General features: G+C 37.8%; 5 non-coding genes across 5 annotated transcripts; 2 read left to right on the top strand and 3 right to left on the bottom strand.

Annotated features, from left to right (window-relative positions):
- Positions 1–2060: 2060 nt before the first annotated feature.
- On the top strand, positions 2061–2134 carry Trnan-guu (transfer RNA asparagine (anticodon GUU)). Its single transcript has one exon. It is a non-coding gene; the product is annotated as a tRNA-Asn (tRNA).
- A 1048-nt stretch (positions 2135–3182) lies between these two features.
- Trnai-gau (transfer RNA isoleucine (anticodon GAU)) lies at positions 3183–3255 on the top strand. Its single transcript has one exon. It is a non-coding gene; the product is annotated as a tRNA-Ile (tRNA).
- Positions 3256–4662: 1407 nt separating this feature from the next.
- On the bottom strand, positions 4663–4734 carry Trnap-agg (transfer RNA proline (anticodon AGG)). Its single transcript has one exon. It is a non-coding gene; the product is annotated as a tRNA-Pro (tRNA).
- Positions 4735–19488: 14754 nt separating this feature from the next.
- Positions 19489–19560, bottom strand: Trnap-ugg (transfer RNA proline (anticodon UGG)). The gene has a single exon. It is a non-coding gene; the product is annotated as a tRNA-Pro (tRNA).
- Positions 19561–20458: 898 nt separating this feature from the next.
- On the bottom strand, positions 20459–20532 carry Trnat-agu (transfer RNA threonine (anticodon AGU)). Its single transcript has one exon. It is a non-coding gene; the product is annotated as a tRNA-Thr (tRNA).
- Between the last annotated feature and the right edge of the window lie 1242 nt (positions 20533–21774).

Below are 21774 nucleotides of genomic sequence, written 5' to 3'. Positions count from 1 at the left end.
GGTCCTATGTCTAGATCCTCTCCTGACTTGAACAAACAGTATATTGTCAAAATAGAATGTAAAATATATCTTTTTAACGATTATAAACTGGTTTTTTGAAGTGATGTAAACTAATTTCTTTAACAGCTTGATAATGATCATTGCTCTAGATCTGATTCACTTTCACTTCCAGTACTTTCACTTTGATGGTCTTCTGTGGCAGAAAGTTGCCCATCTTCTTCCAAAAGACCTGGAATGTACTCTTTTATGGTAGAAAGTGCTTTCTCAAAAATTTTCCCTTTTTTTGCTATTTCTTTGAGGTATCTAGGATCTATTTAATCACGCGTGAGAGATAAAACACTTTGAACATTTACATCAGTGATGATTGGCTGTGAGGTATCAACAGATATTAGCTCAGTAATCTCTTTAAATTTCTTCTCTGCCCTTTGCTCCTTTCTTTTCTTGTTTTTTTCTTCTGTTTTGTTTCTGGGACCTTTTGACAGATTTTTTCTAAACAAAATTCCTTTAAACATATCTGCACACATGTCCTCTTTCTTTTTCAGAAACTGTAATATGTTCTTCACCCTTTCTTCTTGTTCTATCAACTGAGTTATCATTTTCTCATCAAAACTCTTGGTACAATCTTGTCCTTGTTTCACATTTCCATTCTTAGCATAAAGGCTGTTCAGACGTTCCTTAGTATCCACGTGTTCCTGTTGTATATTCTTTTGAAGATCAACAATGGTTTTGATGTTAGACCTTATAATGATTTGATCAGATTTTACAATGACATAATTGCCATCATAAAATTTCCCAGCTGCAACTGGATTACAGCTGCTCATGATACTTTTTATTCGAGATTCAAACTTGAAAATGTTTTGCTGAGAATCATACTACCTTCTACCTTCTTGATGAAACTGTTTGACAAACTTGCGTGTATTCTGTTAGTTTCAGGTCAGTCTCATACAATTCGGGCCATGCTGCAATACAGGTAGCCTTAGTGTGGGAGGAGGGGTGGGGGGTCATGATAAATTATGCAAACTATTTTGGAGGGTCAACATTTTTTCTGCACCTGGAATGGGGAGGGTCTCCCCAAAACTGGTAGGCTAAAACAAAAATGCACCGGCCCTCCCCCCCCCCTCTAATTTATGTCCGGTCCCTAATGTTTGGTTAAGAAAAGATAACTCCTGCTAGATGAGATTAAAACAAATGTTGTTCACATCATTTTAAAGAAAAGAGATTGCTTCATTAGAAAAGCAGACGAATTTCAGAATATTTGAAAACATGTGCAACAGCGATTACTTGAATTTTGTAACAGAAAATTCGAATTACCTTAAATTAAAGCGCATCGATCATATGGGAAAAACCTCTGCCCATCGAACAAAACTCCTTTAAAAAAACGAACGCTGAAAAGTGCGATTTGAAAAACGTCCTTAAAGTTAAGAGAATGAAATTCCATCGCTTAACTGAATATTTTGTGGACAAAAGTAAATTTCAAAGGGACCAAAAAGGACAAAAAGGCACAAATTCTATGTTCCTGTATGTTCACTGCCACGGTGACGAGATACGTCTCATATTATATACCTCTTGTTTTCAAACGGCTCGGTCGCATCCTAACTTTGAAAATATCGCAAAAAGTACGTGCCAGTGATTAGTTTAATAGTTTAGCTTATCAATTCTGCGGTAAGTATAGAAGCAGTTTTTAAAGACAATTTCAGTTTTCAACTGGCTGAGACAGTTGAGATGGCGTTCTATAGCATTATTTTTGGCCAACAAAGGGGAAGACAATCAATTGATTTAAACCCTAACTGTAGACCATTAAGAACATTGTAAGAGAAGTACAGTAGGACAAAGTGTAAGGAGTACAGAAGGTTAGAACAAAAAAGGGTAGTTAATCGGTCTGATCGTCGCGTAATTACTCATCTAATGTGACGTCTATATTTGTTGGAAAGCAAACCAAATATTTTTATTTTAGCACGAGGAAGGGATACATTGTAGATCGAAGAAATTTCCAGAGAATGGCAGAATCTCTTAGTTTCCCTTATCAGCCAACTCTTCTTTTTGGGGTAATCTTTCAACATGTCTCCGTGGCGCAATCGGTTAGCGCGTTCGGCTGTTAACCGAAAGGTTGGTGGTTCAAGCCCACCCGGGGACGATGCTTTTGGCCCTGCCATAAGGAAGGTTTTTTCATTATTTGAATTTTATTATAATTATATCTGTTATGTTACTGGTGCTTCACTGTAACAAAGAAATAATGGAAAATTACCTTTCTAGTCACATTGTTTTTTGGTCCTAATTGGGTGCATGGCAGAATGTTATAGCAACTCGCTGATTTTAACACAGAATCGATTTAAATCATTATTTCTTTTATTGAAGTGGCAAGCGAGTTCCCAGCAAGACACAAATTTTACCGGATAGCGAATATTCCGATCCAGGGCTTAGAGGGTTGCTCGTGAACGCAAGAGTGGCATTCCTTTCCTCTCTGGATAGCTGACTTGCTTTCCGGTATATTTTATGTCTCTGAACTTGAAAATTGATTTAAACATTTGAGCATTAATTAGTTGAACTGAGCTTCTGTTCCCGAAACGGGGCGAAACTGATCAAAAATAATATAAAGTCATCCATCTTTTGCAACCAATGTTCTTTTTCGACAACGTTAGATATGCCATCGAAAGAATTCAAAATATTGAAGTCGAGGAACAATAAACGCCTGCAGCACTGATCAAAGAGTGTTCGATTCTGCCGGGAATTTTTTTTATGTTCGTTTGGCCAACTCTAGAATTCTGAAAGAAACATGACAAAAATTTTGAGTATGTTGTTGGATCGAAGAATCGGTTGGGTTTTTTTCATATTTGTGGTTCATCTTACCAGAAGATTTATATATAAGTTAAGATAATCTTAGTGATAATATAAGCTCTCGATCTTCAAAATTAGAAAAATTTCAGTCAATTTCCATTCGGTATGTGAAACCTATAAAGGTCTTGGAAACTACTTCCTTCAAAATGATCATGACCTCCCTTTATAAAAAACTTTCTTTTTCTTTTAAAAAAAAATCAAGAAGCCTTCTTGAAGATGTTTGTTCCGGTCCACACGAGACTAATACGATTGAAAAACATTGAAAAAAATTTTAAAAAAGAACAACAACAACGACACACGCATCATTTCAATTTTAAATATTTAAATTCCAACCTGTAGATGTGTCTGGTCCGTTAGCTCAGTCGACAGAGCGTGGTGCTGATAACGCCAAGGTCGTGAGTTTGACCCTCATACGGACCATTAAGGTTTTTTTTCCTTCCTTGCTACAGAGCAAACGTTTTTGTTGAATGGAACCTGCTTCACCTCTGGCCGGCCACTTTCGTACTTCCACTAAGACCTCAAAGGCGAATGTTAATAATCTGTTACAAAATTTTTGGGTAGCACGTTCGTCTGGATATTTATACCGTTAAATAACAAGGGCTTAATAAAGATTCATACATAGAATTCTGGGAGGCGGCTTGTCCTTTTCTGAGGAACGTAGGCTCCACATGTTTGGGAGGCAAAGCAATGACCGGTAACTTACTGACTGAGTTTAACTATTAGACATTGGCTATTAATAAAGGGGAAACAGTAAGTCTTCCTTTCAGTCCCTCAATAGATTCCATGTACTTGTTTTACATCGTCCACGGGCAGAAACATTTTCACTTATGAAGGTATGTTTTGTCCAACCTATAATTGGAAAAATCTGCGAATTTTCTTTCCTAAGTCAGAGGCGGGCACATGTTGCCACCACATGAGCTATATTCATTAGTCCTCCGGTGAGTGTTTTCGTTTTTGCTATTTTTGGCGATCATTCATTTTCCTTGTAGTTATTAATTTTAAGCAAAGTTGCATTTTCAGTGGTCGGAGAATTAGGGATCAATACCCGGATTTTTCAATTATTTTTTGTACTATTGAGCATTATTTTTAAAACGATCTTAAACAATAAACGAACAAGAGTACAAGTAGATAAGTCAATGCGTTTGCCGTGGAACAGTGTCTCGGTGTTTCGGTAAACCCTTTTTCTGTCAGTTAACACTCTTTTTAGTGTTGCCTTAGAGTTATATTGCTTCACGACGCTAAAGAAAAAAATTCGATTTAAAGGTGCCAACTCTTTGTTTCTTTGGTAACTTAGGAGGACTGTAGCTTCAAATCCAACAGCTCAAGTAAAAGATACCTCTAGCCTCTTTTTATTGCTAGTTTTCATCGTGGGTAAGTTGATGACGTGTTAAAGGTTGGCTGTATGGAAAAGATAAGAACGTCCCTTTCTGCCTACGCATCACTCAATCTTTGTGTAATGTTTGTGGCCTGGAGTCAAAGCATCTGATGTACCGTACTGTGGCAGTAAATTTCCGATGTGTATTTTAAATTCAGCTTTACTTAAGAAATTCGAACTTCTGCTGACAGATTGCTGTGTGATTGAAGAATTTCTAGAAAGGTGAACAAATCATTTGAGTTGCCCCCTTTTAAAATAGGAGACGGTCGGCCAGGCATTGAGATGGAGTTTCCTTCTTTCAGAAATTTGTTCCTGCAATATTTCCTCAATTTACTGTTAGAAAAACACAGAGAGAACAAAACCTCGTTGAGAAAAACGCAAGATGTGCTTTATAGTTTAGGTCTCTGTAATAAAAAATTCATATCGAGACAACACAAAAATTGAATTACACAGGGCCTGTCCGGGAGTTGAACCCGGGACCTCTCGCACCCTAAGCGAGAATCATGCCACTAGACCAACAGGCCACCGCGTGTCCAGACGACTACATAGAACGGTTTTCATTTGAGTGTCGAAAGTAATTGCGCATTTTGCTTTGATTTTGCATTACTACGCTCTGTGATTGGTTAGCAAAACTCGCGCCACTTTCTCAACCAATGGTAATCCAATTCAAAACCAATCGTTTTTTCGGCGCAAATGTTTTCGGCGCCAGTTACATGTATTTGCTTCGAATTCTGGTGGGCTCGTTATGTTGTTTACATCTTTTGCGATTGGCCAGAGTAATCACTTTGGTTTTGGCTTTACGACACTCAATTGAAAATCGCTCTATTAGCGTCATAATCTACCTACAAACACATAGCACTCCCTGGCTATCTTTTCATATTTGTGAAACGGAAAGCCGCATAACTGAGTTTACAATGAGCGAAAAATCTCTCTTAATCCCCAAAAAATAAACAAACGCTTTTCATGTTACCATGCTCCCGCCAATGGCGTCACCCACAATTCCTTGATTTGCTCTTACGGAGGGTTTACGCTTGAAACGTCAGCAGTTGAATCTCTTTATGTTGACCAAATTACCTTATCAACTCTTTTAATAAAACAAATCATTCGTTTCCACTCCCCACCGATCTAGCAGCACTGAGAAAGAAAGAAACTAACCCCCTTAGCCAGAATTTAATCTTTTATATAGGAAATGAATTCTGATACAAAGCTAAAATATCGAATGGAGCTTATTGCTTTTCTTTCGATCTTTACAAAATTATATGTTATTTATAAAGAAAGACAAGACTTGAACCTGCGACCTTACGCGTGTGAGGCGTGAAAGCATTGATTGGCAAGACTAGTGTTTCTCATTGACTTACCTTCTGAATGTGGTGGATTGAAGAAGTGACATGTGTAGTTTTAAATTTGTAATTTGAGGAAATCACATTTATAGTTGTTATAAGTGTAATTTGAGAAAATCACATTTTTTAGCGGAGCTTCGAGCGCGCCGAAGGCGTGCGCGCAGAGCCCCATTGATAAGAAACTGCGTTTTAGAAAAACGACAAAATACAACGTCAATTTATGTGACCAATAGGGGGGGGGGGGGGGGGGGAAAGAGCAAGGTGACTAGCGGCAGGAGAAACAAATCGACTGGCACATCATCAGAATCTTGAAGTGAAATTATTTTACTCCGATCCGGCGCGACGGAACGTTGGATTTTTTATCTTGAAGTGAAACGTTCCACTCACTTAACGTTGTAAAACGAGCGAAAAATTCAGCAATGGAATAAAAGGACTGGTTATTCTCCGAAGAGGCGAGTATATTTATGTGATATTGTTGACAAAACTTTTCTGGTTATTTGCTAAGTTTGCAAGATATTGATTTCTTGCAGTGTTGAAACGCATTTTAACTAAGATTTAGCAAAATACTGCTAAATTTACGAGCAGTATTTTGAGCTCACTTTTTCGGTCCATGTTCATTTTTTCCCTTCGAATCTTATTCTATTTTCTAATCTCGTCCCAATTTTGCCTTCCAGCAGCTACAGAAAGAGCAACACCACTAGCGACGGAAGAAACAAATGGACTCTTTTCAGAGGCGGCTCATCTTAACAGCGGTCGAATCTTGAAGAGAAATTATTTTACTATGATCCAGAGCGACGAAACGTACGTTGATTTTTCCCCTTTAAGTGAAACTTTTCGCTCACTTAATGTTGTAAAACACCGAAAAAATCAGGCGAGTCGAATAAAAGGACTTGTTATTCTCTATGGAGACGAGTAAATTCATGTGATTTTGTTCACAAAACTTTGCTGTTTTGCAAGATATTGTTTTTCTTGCAGTGTTGACACTGCAACTTGTTTATCTTAAGCTTAATACTGCTAACTTCAGAGCAGTCTCTTGAGCTCATATTTCGTTTCATGTTCGTTATTTCCCTTGAAGTTTTATTTTTTTCATCTCATCCCATTTTGCTTCATTTACGAAAATTTGATTCTCAGCTAAAATACTCAATCAAACAAACGTCTCGCTGCAACACTTTCGTTGGCATAAACTTAACTGGCAAGTTTTTCTCGCATATTTTCCTCATTTTAGCATTTATTTTTGACAATTATGACAGAGAACAAACACAAATACTTAAAACAATAGGATATAACGGAAAAGATTAAGATGTGTGAGTATTTTTAAATGAAAGTCTTTTCAAAGAGCGGTAAAAGCGAAATGTAAAATTAAAGTGTGATTTTATTTTCATCATTTCAAAGCTTACGCAAAACATTTATTCGCTTATGGTTGTGCAAATTTTTCGAAGACCCCTGTTTAGTTTATTTCTGTTCTAATTGCTATGAATTATTACGGCTTGTTTTTTTTCCAAGATATATGGTTAGCGTAGCCTTTTTCGCAGAGGTTTACGTAAGGCGTTCTTGATAAGCAAAATTTACCAGACATTGACAGTGCTACGAAGCGCGCATTCTTTTCACAAACCGGTTGGCCTGAATCACCTTAAAAAAGAAAAGAATTTATAACAAAAGAAAATGCAAATATCGTTTGGAGTCCATTGAACAAAGCTCTATGTAAATATCACTTTAAGCATGAAGAAAACTATCGTAATTCGATAAATAGCCGATCCCGTTCTGACTATTTAGCTACAGTATACATAATATTTTGATATTTTTTTGTCTTTTTTGGACGCCCGACTCACAAAATCATGTAGCTTAGAATGTCAGTTCTACTGAAATGGGTTTTTGGGGTTCAAAAGAATACCTTACTACCTTGTATAACAGGTCGTATTTTTATTCGCATGAGGTTAAGTAGAATTAATGATTAATGTCAAGCGCATTTTAAAATTTCCCAAATTGGGCGACGAGGACAATTGTGAAGACTTTGAAAATACAAGTGAAAATTAGTCTTTAATCTACGAGGAATAATTGCAACTACGCTTTTGTAACAAATTAGGTAAAATTTATTAAAACAATCAAGGAACTTTGTAAAACAGTCAGTAAAACACTCACCGTAAGCAAGCAAACAAACAAATTATTTAATTTTTTCGTAGCGTACAAAATAAACAAAACTGTCGAGAAGAGTTACCATTATACACATGTAGTTAAGAGAGAATACAAGTTTAATCCACGAGCAAACTAACAAAGATAAAACTTAATGTCAAGCATGAATTAATTGTTCACCTGCGCTGTGAAGCTTACTACCGCTTGAAAATCACACGAAAATAGATCGATAAATAGCAAACGGTGGATCCAAAGAAAGAACTTACGGAGTAATTTCTTTTACTGAATTCGACCTTCTCCTTCCTCCCATAAAAAGGACAGTGTTATGCTCGGTTCATGTCTGTTATCATTCGTTGTAAGAAGAAGTAGCGAGGTGAAAGCACTTAGCCGCAATGACTGATTCAGTCAGTTTCTCAACCAAACAAATATCAATCCGATGCGAGTTTTTAGCTTTGAGACAAAAAAATCGTTTGCTGTTTCTTGTGAGAGACACGACAACTTAACCTTTAGGAATTTCCTTTCTAGCTGTAACACTTGATTTCCTTGTATTTTTGGTACAGACAACCCGGCTTAAAGATTCGAAATCCAAAGAACCTCAAGGAAGTTGTTGTTTTTGGACAAAAAATGAAGAAACCAACAAAATGTAGAACTGGCGTGCTCAACAAATGAGGAGAGAGTATTTTCGCCGCTTGACCAATCAGGAGTAAGTAATTTTGTCCTCGGTGAAAGGAAAATTAAGAAAGAATGCCCTGTGTTACAACAAATCCGCATTCAATAATTTTGCCCTCTGTATTACATTGTTAGGGGAGCTCCGCACGCCGGAGGCGCGCGCGGAGCCCCATTGATAATTTTGGTATACCCATGAAAGCGAAAAAATTTTGGTTATGACGTCACTTTCCGACCGTCCGTCGTATGTCCACCCCTCTATGTAAGCTATTGTGAAATGCCACACTCAACCTGTGCGGCAACCTGCGTTTTATTTCAGCGGGAAGTGGGATGGCTTACTTCTTTAAGAAAAACAAACGAGAATTTTGAAGAGCACTAATTTCCTGTTTTCGTTGAATATGTTGTCAAACTACATATGTCGAGAAAGCAGGCGACTAAGTAGCAAATTTGAAACCCGACAGCGACGAACAAGGAGGCGAAATGTCAGTTGAAACAAACATGTGGTGAGCTGGGTGAGTAAGCAACGTGCAAGTCGCATAGTCGCAAATGCATTTTTGCAGGCAACTGTCACTAATTTTCCATATTTATTTAAATTATACACAAATACTTCAATTGTTGCCATACGACAAATTGTCGTGGATAGATTGACTTTGAACATTTACAGAGCTATTCACAGAGTTATGTTTTGTGTTGGACTTGTGTAATTCATTTGCAGGGCACATTTGTAAACACGCAGTAACCGTTTAAATATTTCGGACCACAACCAAACATTATTTTTCCTGTATTCTCCTTTTGTTAACGTTTACTTAAAGACTTGAATTATTTGTGTAGGAGAAATATTTACAGAGTTATGTGTTGTTTTGGACATTTTGTTTTGGACTCCTCTAATTCATTCGCCATTCGCATCGCATAAGTTTTGTAAACATGCTCTAATTTTAAGCGCTCACTGAAATATTTCGGGCCACAAACAAACATTATTATTCCTGTATTCTCCGTTTGTTAATATTTACTTAGAGACTAGAATTATTTCCGTGAGAGAATATTCACAAAGTTATGAATTGTTTTGAACATTTTGTGTTGGACTCCTCTAATTCATTCGCCATTCTCAGCGCATAAGTTTTGTAAAAACGCCCTAATTTTAAGCGCTCACTGAAATATTTCGGGCCACAACCAAACCATATTTTTCCTGTATTCTCCTTTTGTTACCGTTTACTAAGAGACTGGAATTATTTCTGTTGAAGAAATATTCACAGAGTTATGAATTGTTTTGAACATTTTGTGTTGGACTTGTGTACTTCAATCGCAATTCTCAGCTCATAAGTTTTGTAAACACGCTCTAATTTTAAGCGCTCACTGAAATATTTCAGGCCACAAACAAACATTATTATTCCTGTATTCTCCGTTTGTTAATGTTTACTTAGAGACTAGAATTATTACCGTGAGAGATATATTCACAGAGTTATGAATTGTTTTGAACATTTTGTGTTGGACTTGTGTACTTCAATCGCAATTCTCAGCTCATAAGTTTTGTAAACACGCTCTAATTTTAAGCGCTCACTGAAATATTTCAGGCCACAAACAAACATTATTATTCCTGTATTCTCCGTTTGTTAATGTTTACTTAGAGACTAGAATTATTACCGTGAGAGATATATTCACAGAGTTATGAATTGTTTTGAACATTTTGTGTTGGACTTCTCTATTTCATTCGCAATTCACGGCGCATAAGTTTTGTAAACACGCTCTAATTTTAAGCGCTCATTGAAATATTTCGGGCCACAAACAAACATTATTTTTTCTGTATTCTCCGTTTGTTAACGTTTACTTAGAGACTAGAATTATTTCTGTAGAAGAAATATTCACAGAGTTATGAATTGTGTTCAGCATTTTGTGTTGGGCTTCTCCAGCTAGTTCGCCATTCGCAGCGCATAAGTGTTGTAAACATGCTCTAATTTTAAATTAAAGCGCTCTCTGAAATATTTCGGACCACAACCAAACATTATTTTTCCTGTATTTTCCGTTTGTTAACGTTTACTTAGAGACTAGAATTATTTCTGTAGGAGAAATATTCACAGAGTTATGAATTGTTTTGAACATTTTGTGCTGGACTTGGGTAATTCATTCGCCATTCACAGCGCATAAGTTTTGTAAACACGCTGTAAAGCGCTCAGTGAAATATTTCGGGCCACAACCAAACATTAGTTTTTCTTTATTCTCCGTTTGTTAACGTTTACTTTATTGGAGACTAGAATTATTTCTGTAAGAGAAATAGACGAGCTAGTTGGTTTAAACATTTTACCAGCAAATTTTATTGACAATTTGTTACCGCCGAGACAAAAACAACAATCTGAAAACAGTGATGAATAAACCTCACAACCTGAGGCAAGAATAAAAAGGGCAACCATACTAGTAACCAAAAACGAAAACAGAGCATTGTTATCCTAGCTAGATGCCGTGGAGATTTAGAAATTTAAGAGAAACCAAGCGGCGAAGAATACTGTAAAAATTACCGAGTCTGCCGTTCGGCGCTACGACAAGAAGATCAAATTGACAATCCTGAGCCATGAAAAAGAACGCAGTAGCGCTCTTCAGTGGAGCAATTTTTTTTCTAGAGATAAGAGACATTAGAAAAGAAACAGATCCTTTTGCTTTGAAAATACCATAATTTATTGGAATTTAAGCTCATTGTTATTTACCTTGGCCGCTTTCATACTTAAGAAAGTCTTTTAGTAAATTTCTCGTCATCGAATTTATAATCACTTTTTTTCGCCTACCTTCAAGAAAAACGTTGTATCCGCTGTACCATGGTACATGTTCACCACAAAAAAAAATATTACAAGTGGTCCTTGAACAGTGTCAGAAGCTTTGTAAACTCAGATGAAAAGAAATAAACAACATCCAACGTCACATGTTCATTCACAGAAGTAAAATTTTGATCTGTGCGCGCCGAACCCATTTAAGTGCCGTGCTGTCATGCTTACATGACAGTTTTTGAGCCAATCAAAACCCGTCATTTTGAGACGACATTATCGCAAAATAATGTCGTCTTAGCTCAATGAGAAAATCCCCCAGGATCGCGATAATTTTGGACATTTTGTGCTGGACTTGTGTAATTCGTTCGCAATTCACAGCGCATAAGTCTTGTAAACACGCTCCAGGCCGCAACCAAACATTATTTTGCCTGTTTTTTTTCCCTTAAATTTTAGTTAGAGACTAATGTTATTTCTTTAGGAGAAATATTCTTTGAGTCATTAATTGTTTTGAACATTTTGTGCTTGACCTGTGTAATTTATTTCCAGCGCATACTTGTAAACAGTACGCCCTAATTTTAAAGTAAACGTTCAAATATCTCGAACCATAACCTAACATCATTTTCTCTTTATTTCTTTTCTTGTAACGTTTATTTTGAGACTCTAAATATTTCTGTACGAGGAATATTTACAGAGTAATAAATTTTGAAACAAAAAATTTATCTTTATCCGAGCGGCCAAGTTGCACGCGCGTAAAGATTACTTGGTAGCCAAATTTTCTTCATTGAACGCAATTCAAACGTTACACAAATGCATTAATACTTTCCACAGGAGAAATATTTGAGGGAGCGTAATTTTTTCAACCACAAGTGTTTTATGGTCTCAAACGTCATCGGAATTCAGCAATGTGATCTCGCACGATCAACAAGAACAGCTTATGGTTCAAATCATTTTCCGCTGACGCGTTAAAAGTTTGCTTTATATGCACTTAAAATATATATAACTCAAGACAGGATGACGAATTTGTAACTGAATAAGCATGCAGAGTAGCATGTACATAAATGCTATTTAAAAGGAATTGTGGAGCTCCGCTTTTAGGCTTGGCTAAATATATATATCATTGCTATTGTTGATGGGCAGTTTGCTGCATATGTACCAAAAATATATAACTGCAGAAAGAATAAGGAACTGGTAAGGTAATTATGCTCATACGATAAACAGATTTCTATAAACGCTATGAAAAAACTGGAGCTCCGCTTTTAGGCTTGGCTAAATATATATATTAGTATTTTATATTTGCAATTTGAGGAAGTCACGTATTGTTCTTATAAGTGTATTTTATCATGTCACAATAATGTAATGGTCTTCGGAGTGCAAAACGCCCATCATCTTCCTACATTTATACATCAGTATCCTTGTTTGTTGAGTTCTTCTATTTTGTATTGTACTGTAAAGAAAACTTCGAAGAGTAAATTTTTGATGCAGATAAAAACCTTTTTCCCCCAAGAAAGTTCAGTGAAAAGTATCGGAATAAAAGACACATTACAAAACAAGATGCTCCATGATAAAATGTGACTGTCATCCCATGAAAAAGCTATTTCTTATATTAAAAGAGAAATCCTTATTAACAAAGATTTGCTGATATATAGACAAGCAAATATTAAGGATGAAATTGAACGACTTTCCGTTGTCGTCATGACACCATTATCAAGTTTGGAGAAAGCTTATTACTCGCAGCTTGAATCCGATCGTGTCTGGTGACCCAGTTGAGACCCTGCCAGACCCGCAAAAACGAAGTATATCCACCACAAAGGCAACAAGCCTCTAAAGTCACTCCTGAAAATCACTCACCAGTTAAAGCCATAACAAAATGAGGCAAATGATCCGGTGCGACAAGAGATCATCCTCATTTTCTCTTGATGCCGTGATCATTTTGCAGAAGTCTGGATACCTACGCTAGTTATTTTTTGTGACTGAAATTCGTTGATCACATATCAACGATGTCGGAGATGTGGAAAGACATCTCATCACAGCTGTTTATGTTCGTACCACTAAAGGAAACTATACAGATACACACTAACAAGGCCTTCAGAGGCAACAGGTTCCACTTCAACCTCAGCAGAACCGACTCTGTTGATCTTCTCAGAGCACTGAGCCACCAAGGGGCAGATTTCTTAGTTTAATGGACAATTATTCAAACATACCGATGGCGTGGCCATGGGTTCCCCACTTGGTTCTCTACTAGATCATATTTTTTGTTGCCCCATTGAAGAATCCATTGAAAGTGATGTCTTTAAAATGCCGTCATTCCGTGCAAGAGGTGCGTTGATTATACACTGGTTGTAAACGATCAGACATAGCATCAGCGGCTATTTTCTTTTTCAATTTCTGAACCAGTGCCACAATTCAGTTAAGCTCACCATGGAAGTATAGAACCGTTACGTTCTTCCCTGCGTCAGTGGGAACGCAGCTGCTAAGTTAAAGCTGATCGAATGGAGATTAAGCTGTACATAAAATCAGGGTAATGTATAATGCAGTACCAGAGTCACGTCGATATGTTCTATAAATCAGGACTGTTTAATAAAACCATCCCTCATCGCCGCGCTTATCGTTTATCTACATTTTGGCAAATGTTTCTGAAGAAGGTGATCGCTTGACAGCACTGCTCACTTGGCAGAAATTACATTAACCTATTCAACTCCACCAAACGTCCCCGAACTATGAACCATTCGGTTAACAAGTGCATCTGGGGGTTAATTTCTGAAGAAACTGTGGTGCTGCGTCGGTGGACGATGGAACCGAATAATAATACTTTTATTTAGCACGTTTGGCGAAAGAATTACGATAATATTACAATAAAAGGGAAAGAAATTGAAAACACGACATGTATATATATACAGTCAAAATATGTCAAGTTAAATTAGGTTGAGATAAGTCAAGTTAAGTTTAGCACCTCTAGGAATAAGCAATTCTTTGTGCCTGGTAGTGCGTGATACAGGTATTCTGAGGTGCGCTGGGTTCGTCGTACAAGATCTTAGGTTATGGCCATGATCCACAGCCTTGTCTAAAAAACGTTGGCAAGGCGCGCTTCGGAGAATAAAATACGTTTAAATTCTTTCCCCGTCAATTTCTGACGCATAGTTACTAGTGACTCAACAGTATCCCAAGGGAGTCCTATGAAATTTAGACATCTATTCTGCACTCTCTGTAGATCTTCTTCGAGGTAAATGGGCAGCCCTTCCCAGAAAGGCAAGGCATATTCTAACAAAAGTCTAATCTTAGTGATGTAATAGTGAATGTTTCGCTTTATCAAGTAGAGTGTTGATAAGGTAGTTTGACCACTTTAAAGAGATTGACGTTTTCAGCGTTAGCCCTCGCCAGAGCAAATCATGGAATTTTGGGTTGTATGTGGTTTATATAGTGAGCAGTGGAGCTACGTTGTTGGTGGGAGCATGGCCAACGTGAAAAACAAGAATAAATTAGTCCGACGAAAAGCGATTGTTGATTCCGTAAGGATTAAGAATGCCAATTTGCCGTGAAAGATAACTATTATTCATTTTTCTGCTTTCTGTGCTACCATGATGAAGAGAAATTCCACAGACTGTCGTATGTTTGTAAGAGTATTTAATAGTTAAGGCGGGTTACGTATCGAGCGACTGGTTTGGATGCATCCATGTCATTTCTTTCAACGTCTCAAAGATGTTCGCGAAATCGCTCTTCTAATTTCCTTCCTGTCTCACCAAGGTTTAACGTTTTGCATAAAGTGCATTTCATGGAATGGATAAGAGCGGAGGTTCATGTAAAAGATCAGTGCTTTTAATAGATCGCTTGGGTGCCGAAATTTTGTCCACGAAGTGTATGAAAGGGCAAGTTTTACATCGTGCTCGCGTATTTGAGAGCCGAACGAAATAACCGACTCTGCACACAGAAACATGCTTTAAAGGAAGTGTTATATACTGAGTTTTATGCAGAGCGTTATTTTTACACTTTATACAGAAGGAAACGGCTAAAGGCCCGTTTAAACGGTTTCAACATTTGTTTCAACACGCATTCAACACCTTGTTGAACCAAATGTTGGGAGCGTTTGAACAGGTCATTCAACATTGTTGAAGGCGTGTTCAATAAAATTTAAATCCGTTTAAACTTTCATTCAACATCCACAAAACATTTCATTTGTTCTCGAAAATGTTGAATGGTGTTGAAGCCGTTTGAACACTCCGTACAACATTTGTCCAGCATTTGCCCAACATCCGTCCAACTTTTGTTGAGCAAATGTTGGTCAAATGATGAAACCGTTTATACGGGTCTTAAGAGCGGCTGCCTGTAAGAATCGAGAACTGCATTTCAGCGACCACTTTGTCGAATTTCTGATATTTCGTCTGAAGATACCCTTGGATTAACTATTTTCGAAAATCATATTTTAAAGTTCCAATGTATTTTATTTTTTGAGAAAATTGGAAGAGTTTGAAATGCGGCCAAGGTGCGGTCACGGGCCGATGAAAACCGCGAAAATTTAGGTCAAAGGACGAAGCCCCGTTCACGGGGTAAAATGACCCAATGAACTTGAAACTTTACACAAACCTAGACCAACCATCTCGCAAGAGAATTAATACAATAAACATTCCAAACTCGCTGGCTGCTTTCTAAAGCATGCAGATTTGTGTACGCTACTCAAAATGACCTTGACACTAATGCTTATTTTCATTGAAATAAAAGTGTTTCTGGTATGTCATTTTCTCTAAATTAAATCTCATATATCGAGAGACGAAGAAAAGAACTTTATTTGCACCAAGTTTCAAGCTCTGATTCAAACTCTTTCTCACTCAAGGAAGATCGAATATGCGTGCGATACTTGCGGCTCGCAATTCACGTCACGAATTATGAGATCAGAACCGATTCACAAACACTTGACATCTGGAGCCCGTGAATGTTTTCAAACATCACATATTGGGCCCTAGAACTAATCAGACGGACTGAAGACAGCCATTCAATGTTTTTCGATCTTTCTTACTCTGCTCTAAAATAATATAGTTATCCCGGTCAGTTAGGCCCAGTTCAGACGCCGAACTTTTCATGAGCCGAACTTAATTCAAATTAAGGTCGGCCCAAATCACGAAAATCCCGCCTTTTGATTCAGACGCCGAACTTAATTAGCCGAACTTAATTTACTTGAAGCAAAACCAATCGAAATGTTAGCCGTTTTTCTTTTATTTATTATTTTTTTTAGTTGAAATACGTTATAATAATTTATGCATTAGGTTCGGCTCATGAAAAGTTCGACGTCTGAATCAAAGCCGTTCCAAAGCCGAAATTTCCGGCTGAGCCAGGCGGGAAGAACGGCTGAGCCGTTCCAAATTGAAGCAGCCGTTCTCAACTGATTCAGACGCCGAACTTTTCATGTACTTAATTCGAGGTATTAGGTTCGGCTCATGAAAAGTTCGGCGTCTGAACCGGGCCTTAGCCTACGAAACATGTGCAACAAATTTGCATACCATTTCGATGTCGCAGGAAAAAGTAGTGCTAATCATGCTTTACATCTCCTTTATCTTCTTAAATGAAGAAGTCGAGCAGTAAAATGGAGAAAAGCGTGTGACGTTGTTCCTGTCGTGTTGTTTTGAGTGTTCGTGTTTAGCAGCGACGGCTCAAATCAATAAACCAGTGTGACACTGATCAACTGTAACTCGATATTCCCTTCGGTGATGTGGGTAACGCGCACGTGATCCTGGCCAGGCACTTGTGCGTTCAGGGCGCTTTTAGAAAAGTAGTGCTTGTGGGCCAAGCTACGACTACCCTGGTGATGATGACCTTGACGGGCTTAAGGACTGTTCAAGAGATCTGAGAGCCCACCTTTCCAGCCTTTGTTTCTTCCGCGAAAAAAAATCGACGTTCAAGTATTAGAGTCAGTTTTTGTTTTGGTTTTTACTTACAGTAATGCAGATCCCGGAATGTGGATTTTTTGCGAAAAAAATCTATCCATAACCACCATCCCCACAATTAATAATATAAAATTTGAGGGTATCAGAGTAGTCTGAGGGTATCAACTATGAGGGTATCAGAGTAGTGAATTCCCCACCGACCAACGCGACCTCCCCCACCCCCATCCCCTCTGGCGATAAGCGTCAATTGTGGTTATTGTTTACTTCCCCAAACCAGTTTTATCGTTGTTCCTGCCGGTTTCTTTCAATTTTCGAGAAGATAGGAATCTTGACAGCCTTGGTCTGTCTGGTGATGGCCACGAAAACTTACTTATTGATAGCGCAAGCGGGTGAGGGCCGTTACTACCTTATTACTAGCACGTGCGGGTGAGGGCCGTATTTCGCCTATTCATTTTCCAATTTCAGATTTCATGCTATTATTTTTTCACAGAGTTGAGAGAAACTGGCAGGAACAGCGAGAAAACGGTCTAGGAAAGTAAACAATAACCACAATATTATTGACGCTTGTAGCTAGGGGGAGGGGGGAGGTCGGGTTGGTGGTCGGTGGGGAACTCACTACTATGCTCTCAAATATACAGATTTCATACTTTTAATTGTAAGGATGGCGGTTATGGATGTTTCCTTCTTTCTTTTTTTTTTTTTTCGCGAAAAAATGGACGTTCCAGGGTATGTATAATTGAAGTTAAAAAACGAATGACACTAATACTTGAATTTTTTTCGCGAAAAAAAAAATCAAAGCTGGCAAGATGGGCTCTCGCATCTGTTGTACAGTCTTTTAGCTTGACAAGGTTTTCATCACCAGGGTAGTCGTAGCTTGGCCCACAAGCAGTACTTTTCACTATTTACAGTTCCTAAAAGCACCCTAGCTCGTACGCGCAGGATTCCATACCGAAATGCCTGGCCAGGATCACGTGCGCGTTACTCACATCACCGAAGGGAATATCGAGTTACAGTTCATCAGTGTCCGCACTGGTTTATTGATTTGAGCCGTCGCCGCTAAACACGAACACTCAAAACAACACGACAGGAACAAAGTCACACGCTTTTCTCCATTTTACTGATCGACTACTTCATTTAAGAAGATAAAGGAGCTGTAAAGTATGATTTGCACTACTTTTTCCTGCGACATCGAAATGGTATGCAAATTTGTTGCACATGTTTCGTAGGCTAATTGACCGGAATAACTATATTATTTTAGAGCAGACTAGGAAAAAAATCTGGGATCGAAAAACATTGAATGGCTGTCTTTAGTCCGTCTGATTGGTTTTAGGGCCCAATATGTGATGTTTGGAAACATTCACGGGCTCCAGATGTCAAGTGTTTGTGAATCGGTTCTGATCTCATAATTCGTGACGTGAATTGCGAGCCGCAAGTATCGCACGCATATTCGATCTTCCTTGAGTGAGAAAGAGTTGGAATCAGAGCTTGAAACTTGGTGCAAATAAAGTTCTTTTCTTCGTCTCTCGATATATGAGATTTAATTTAGAGAAAATGACATACCAGAAACACTTTTATTTCAATGAAAATAAGCATTAGTGTCAAGGTCATTTTGAGTAGCGTACACAAATCTGCATGCTTTAGAAAGCAGCCAGCGAGTTTGGAATGTTTATTGTATCAATTCTCTTGCAAGATGGTTGGTCTAGGTTTGTGTAAAGTTTCAAGTTCATTGGGTCATTTTACCCCGTGAACGGGGCTTCGTCCTTTGACCTAAATTTTCGCGGTTTTCATCGGCCCGTGACCGCACCTTTGCGGGATTTCAAACTCTTGCAATTTTCTCAAAAAATACAATGCCTTGGCACTTTAAAATATGATTTTCGAAAATAGTTAATCCAAGGGTATCTTCAGACGAAATATTAGAAATTCGACCAAGTGGTCGCTGAAATGCAGTTCTCGATTCTTACAGGCAGCCGCTCTTAAGTATTCAACTTTTTGAACTATTTTGGAAACAATATCGGTGAATGTTCGTTTAATTTGACAAGCGTTCAGCTATAAGAACTTATTTCTCCGAGTAGTTTAAAGAAGGGATCTCAGAACATTTCTGGTTTGTGGTGATAGGGAACGTCTTCGTGTTTGATAATTAGTTCGTGGTCATTCACCCGCTTTCATCACAGAGGGTTTTCATACTTTGTGTCCCCTTGCTTAACAACTCCTAGTTTGTAAAGCATCTCCCTATTTTTTAATCGAATGGACAGAATGCTTACAATTGCAAGCTTACCACACTGTTCGTTATTTGTCTTTACTAAATAGGAACTTAAAGTTCACAGAAATGGTATGTATCCAAATGCTAAAATATCTGGAATTGGCGCGTTTCGAGAAATAATATGTTTACTTTCACAACGAAAACACTCTGCTGTAACAACACAAAATCACTCTATTGTTTTAAGTGGAGACGCCAGGTTTAGAAGCACAAAAAAGAAATCGATTGTTATTGAGACAGCTCAAAGTGTAATCACACAGGGCCTGTCCGGGAGTCGAACCCGGGACCTCTCGCACCCAAAGCGAGAATCATGCCACTAGACCAACAGGCCATTGCTGACAGACCCTGTTCGAGGTTCTCCTAAGGAAGTGTATTTCTTTTGGAACTTGGAGTAATTACATCGTCAGTTTTAAGTTAAATCTGCAGTTCCTTTAAATCTGGAATGCATCACCTTCGCCGCTTCTGGTCGTAGAAATGGAGATGAATTTATCTTGTACCATTTTATGCTGTGTAGTATAGCTGTATATGTTTTTGGAGTTATGCTGTATCTTGACGAGCTCGCAGGGAGAGTCAAATAAAAACAACGCCAAGTAAAAACATTCAGCGATACCACACGCCAAAACATGTATAATAAGAGGGTTATCATCCAACCTAGCATTTTATGATAAAATATCAAGAATAGTTGAAATCGAAACGGGTTGAGTTAGCGCGTTGGAAAACTGGATTTTACTGTACAAATAACTAACTGTACGAATATTCTGGCTTATCAATCAACTCCACCAAGTACTGTTTGAATAACGCGCGAAAACGAGTTCGAATACGGCACGATCAGTTCAGTTAGTTATTCGAAGTGTAAAAAAAAAGGTTTTCTAACAAGGGCGCGCTCTTCTTGTTTCAGTTCTTTCACTGAGGTTCTTTGCTGCTGATCAGAAAATATTAAGTGGGATAAAAAGACCGATTAACCGTGACTTTATCATTCCTGTACTTCCAAGGAACGTAAGGTTCGACTAACTGATAGGGAGTTTCACTGTTACCAATAAACCATTTTCTAACGTCGTCCGGCTTTCCATGTTAAAAGACCGAGCTCAAAATGTTCAACGAGTAAACATTGAAACGTTTAATGGTAACAGTGTATTCTTCGTACAGTTTAACCATAAAAAGGGTAAAAAACAAGGCTACTTGCAAATTTCCATCCAAAGCGAAACAAGGGTAACATAAAAGGAAATTCCAGGCACCAATGGGATTTGAACCCATGACCTCCTGTTTACTAGACAGGCGCTCTAACCAACTGAGCTACGGCGCCATGTGTGAAAGATGGCGGTACTTAAAACGTTATGAAATGTCAAATGTCAAATGTAGATCTGAATTTTAAGTTCTTTCAATATTTGCTCTTAATTTTTTTGCAGCCATTTTAATGTTAGTGTAATGATTCGATTATAGAGGATTTTTTTTAAATATAATAAAAAATTAATGCAGAGTTCCTCAGAATCTTCAACATTTCCCTCAGGTTATCTTTACTTATAGAATTAAAAAGTGGTTCGTCTAACGGTATTCTCTTCCTCAATTAAGGAATTATGTGAGGAGAGGAAGGGCAAAATGACAATTTGAACTGTAAATTGGTGTTGAGAAAATTAAAAAGACGCCGTGTGGAGAATCCGGTACCTCCCGCATGCTAAGCGGGCACTCTACCACTTGAGCTAATCCCCCGAGATACACCATTCACTGTTTCTCGACCAGACTGTTGGCTAAGGAGTACAACTGAAAGTTGACCGAGTTTTAGTCTTCTTATCTAACACCTGAAATATTTCTTAAGCGTAAAACTTACTCGGTCGTCAAAAACAGCTATTATCCTAACGGCTTGTAATCTCAAAGAAAAATCTGAAAGAAACAGCCTATGTAAATTGAGAGTTTTCGACTGAACCCCGCTAACTTGAACTTTGTTAACTCGAACTCCTCGCCAATTAGATCTCATTTTACTTTTCCTTAGCTCAAATTTGCCTCGATAACTCGAATTCTATTTAAAAAATTTCGGCCGCTAAACCTCAAAATGTGAGAACATAGGTTATTGACGTATAACGTGATTGTAGTGTATGGAGTCGTCGTTAAGTAGATCTCAGCCTTTATTTTGTCCTGAATATCTTCTTAACATTTTTTTCTAAAATTCCCTAACGAAACGATCTTATGTAAATGCTCTTTAAAACAAACGTATTGCACCATAGTTACTCGTAATTGTGAAAGAATAAATTACTAACAGCATACTTGAAGTTCAGTAACAACCCAGCTAACTTGAACTACTTTTTTTTCGTTAGAAATTCGAGTTAGCGTGGTTGTACTGTCTTTGTGCTTTATTTTAGCCTTAAAATCGAAGCCACCTAAGAAGCTCATTATGTACGCTTACAGTAGGGTGTTTTGTGATGATAAAAGATCTTTGGGCAGAAGTGAGATTTTGACGAAAAAGTGCATTAATAACTAAAATTAGCCCATAAAATTGATTCTTTATTTAGTTTAAAACGCCCCCACAGATTTTCCTAAGTTCGCTTACAAG

This window comes from Pavona decussata, unplaced genomic scaffold (assembly GCF_977016875.1).
Source record: "Pavona decussata unplaced genomic scaffold, jaPavDecu1.1 SCAFFOLD_156, whole genome shotgun sequence".
Taxonomy (NCBI): Eukaryota; Metazoa; Cnidaria; class Anthozoa; order Scleractinia; family Agariciidae; genus Pavona; species Pavona decussata.
This window is presented reverse-complemented; position numbering and strand designations above follow the sequence as displayed.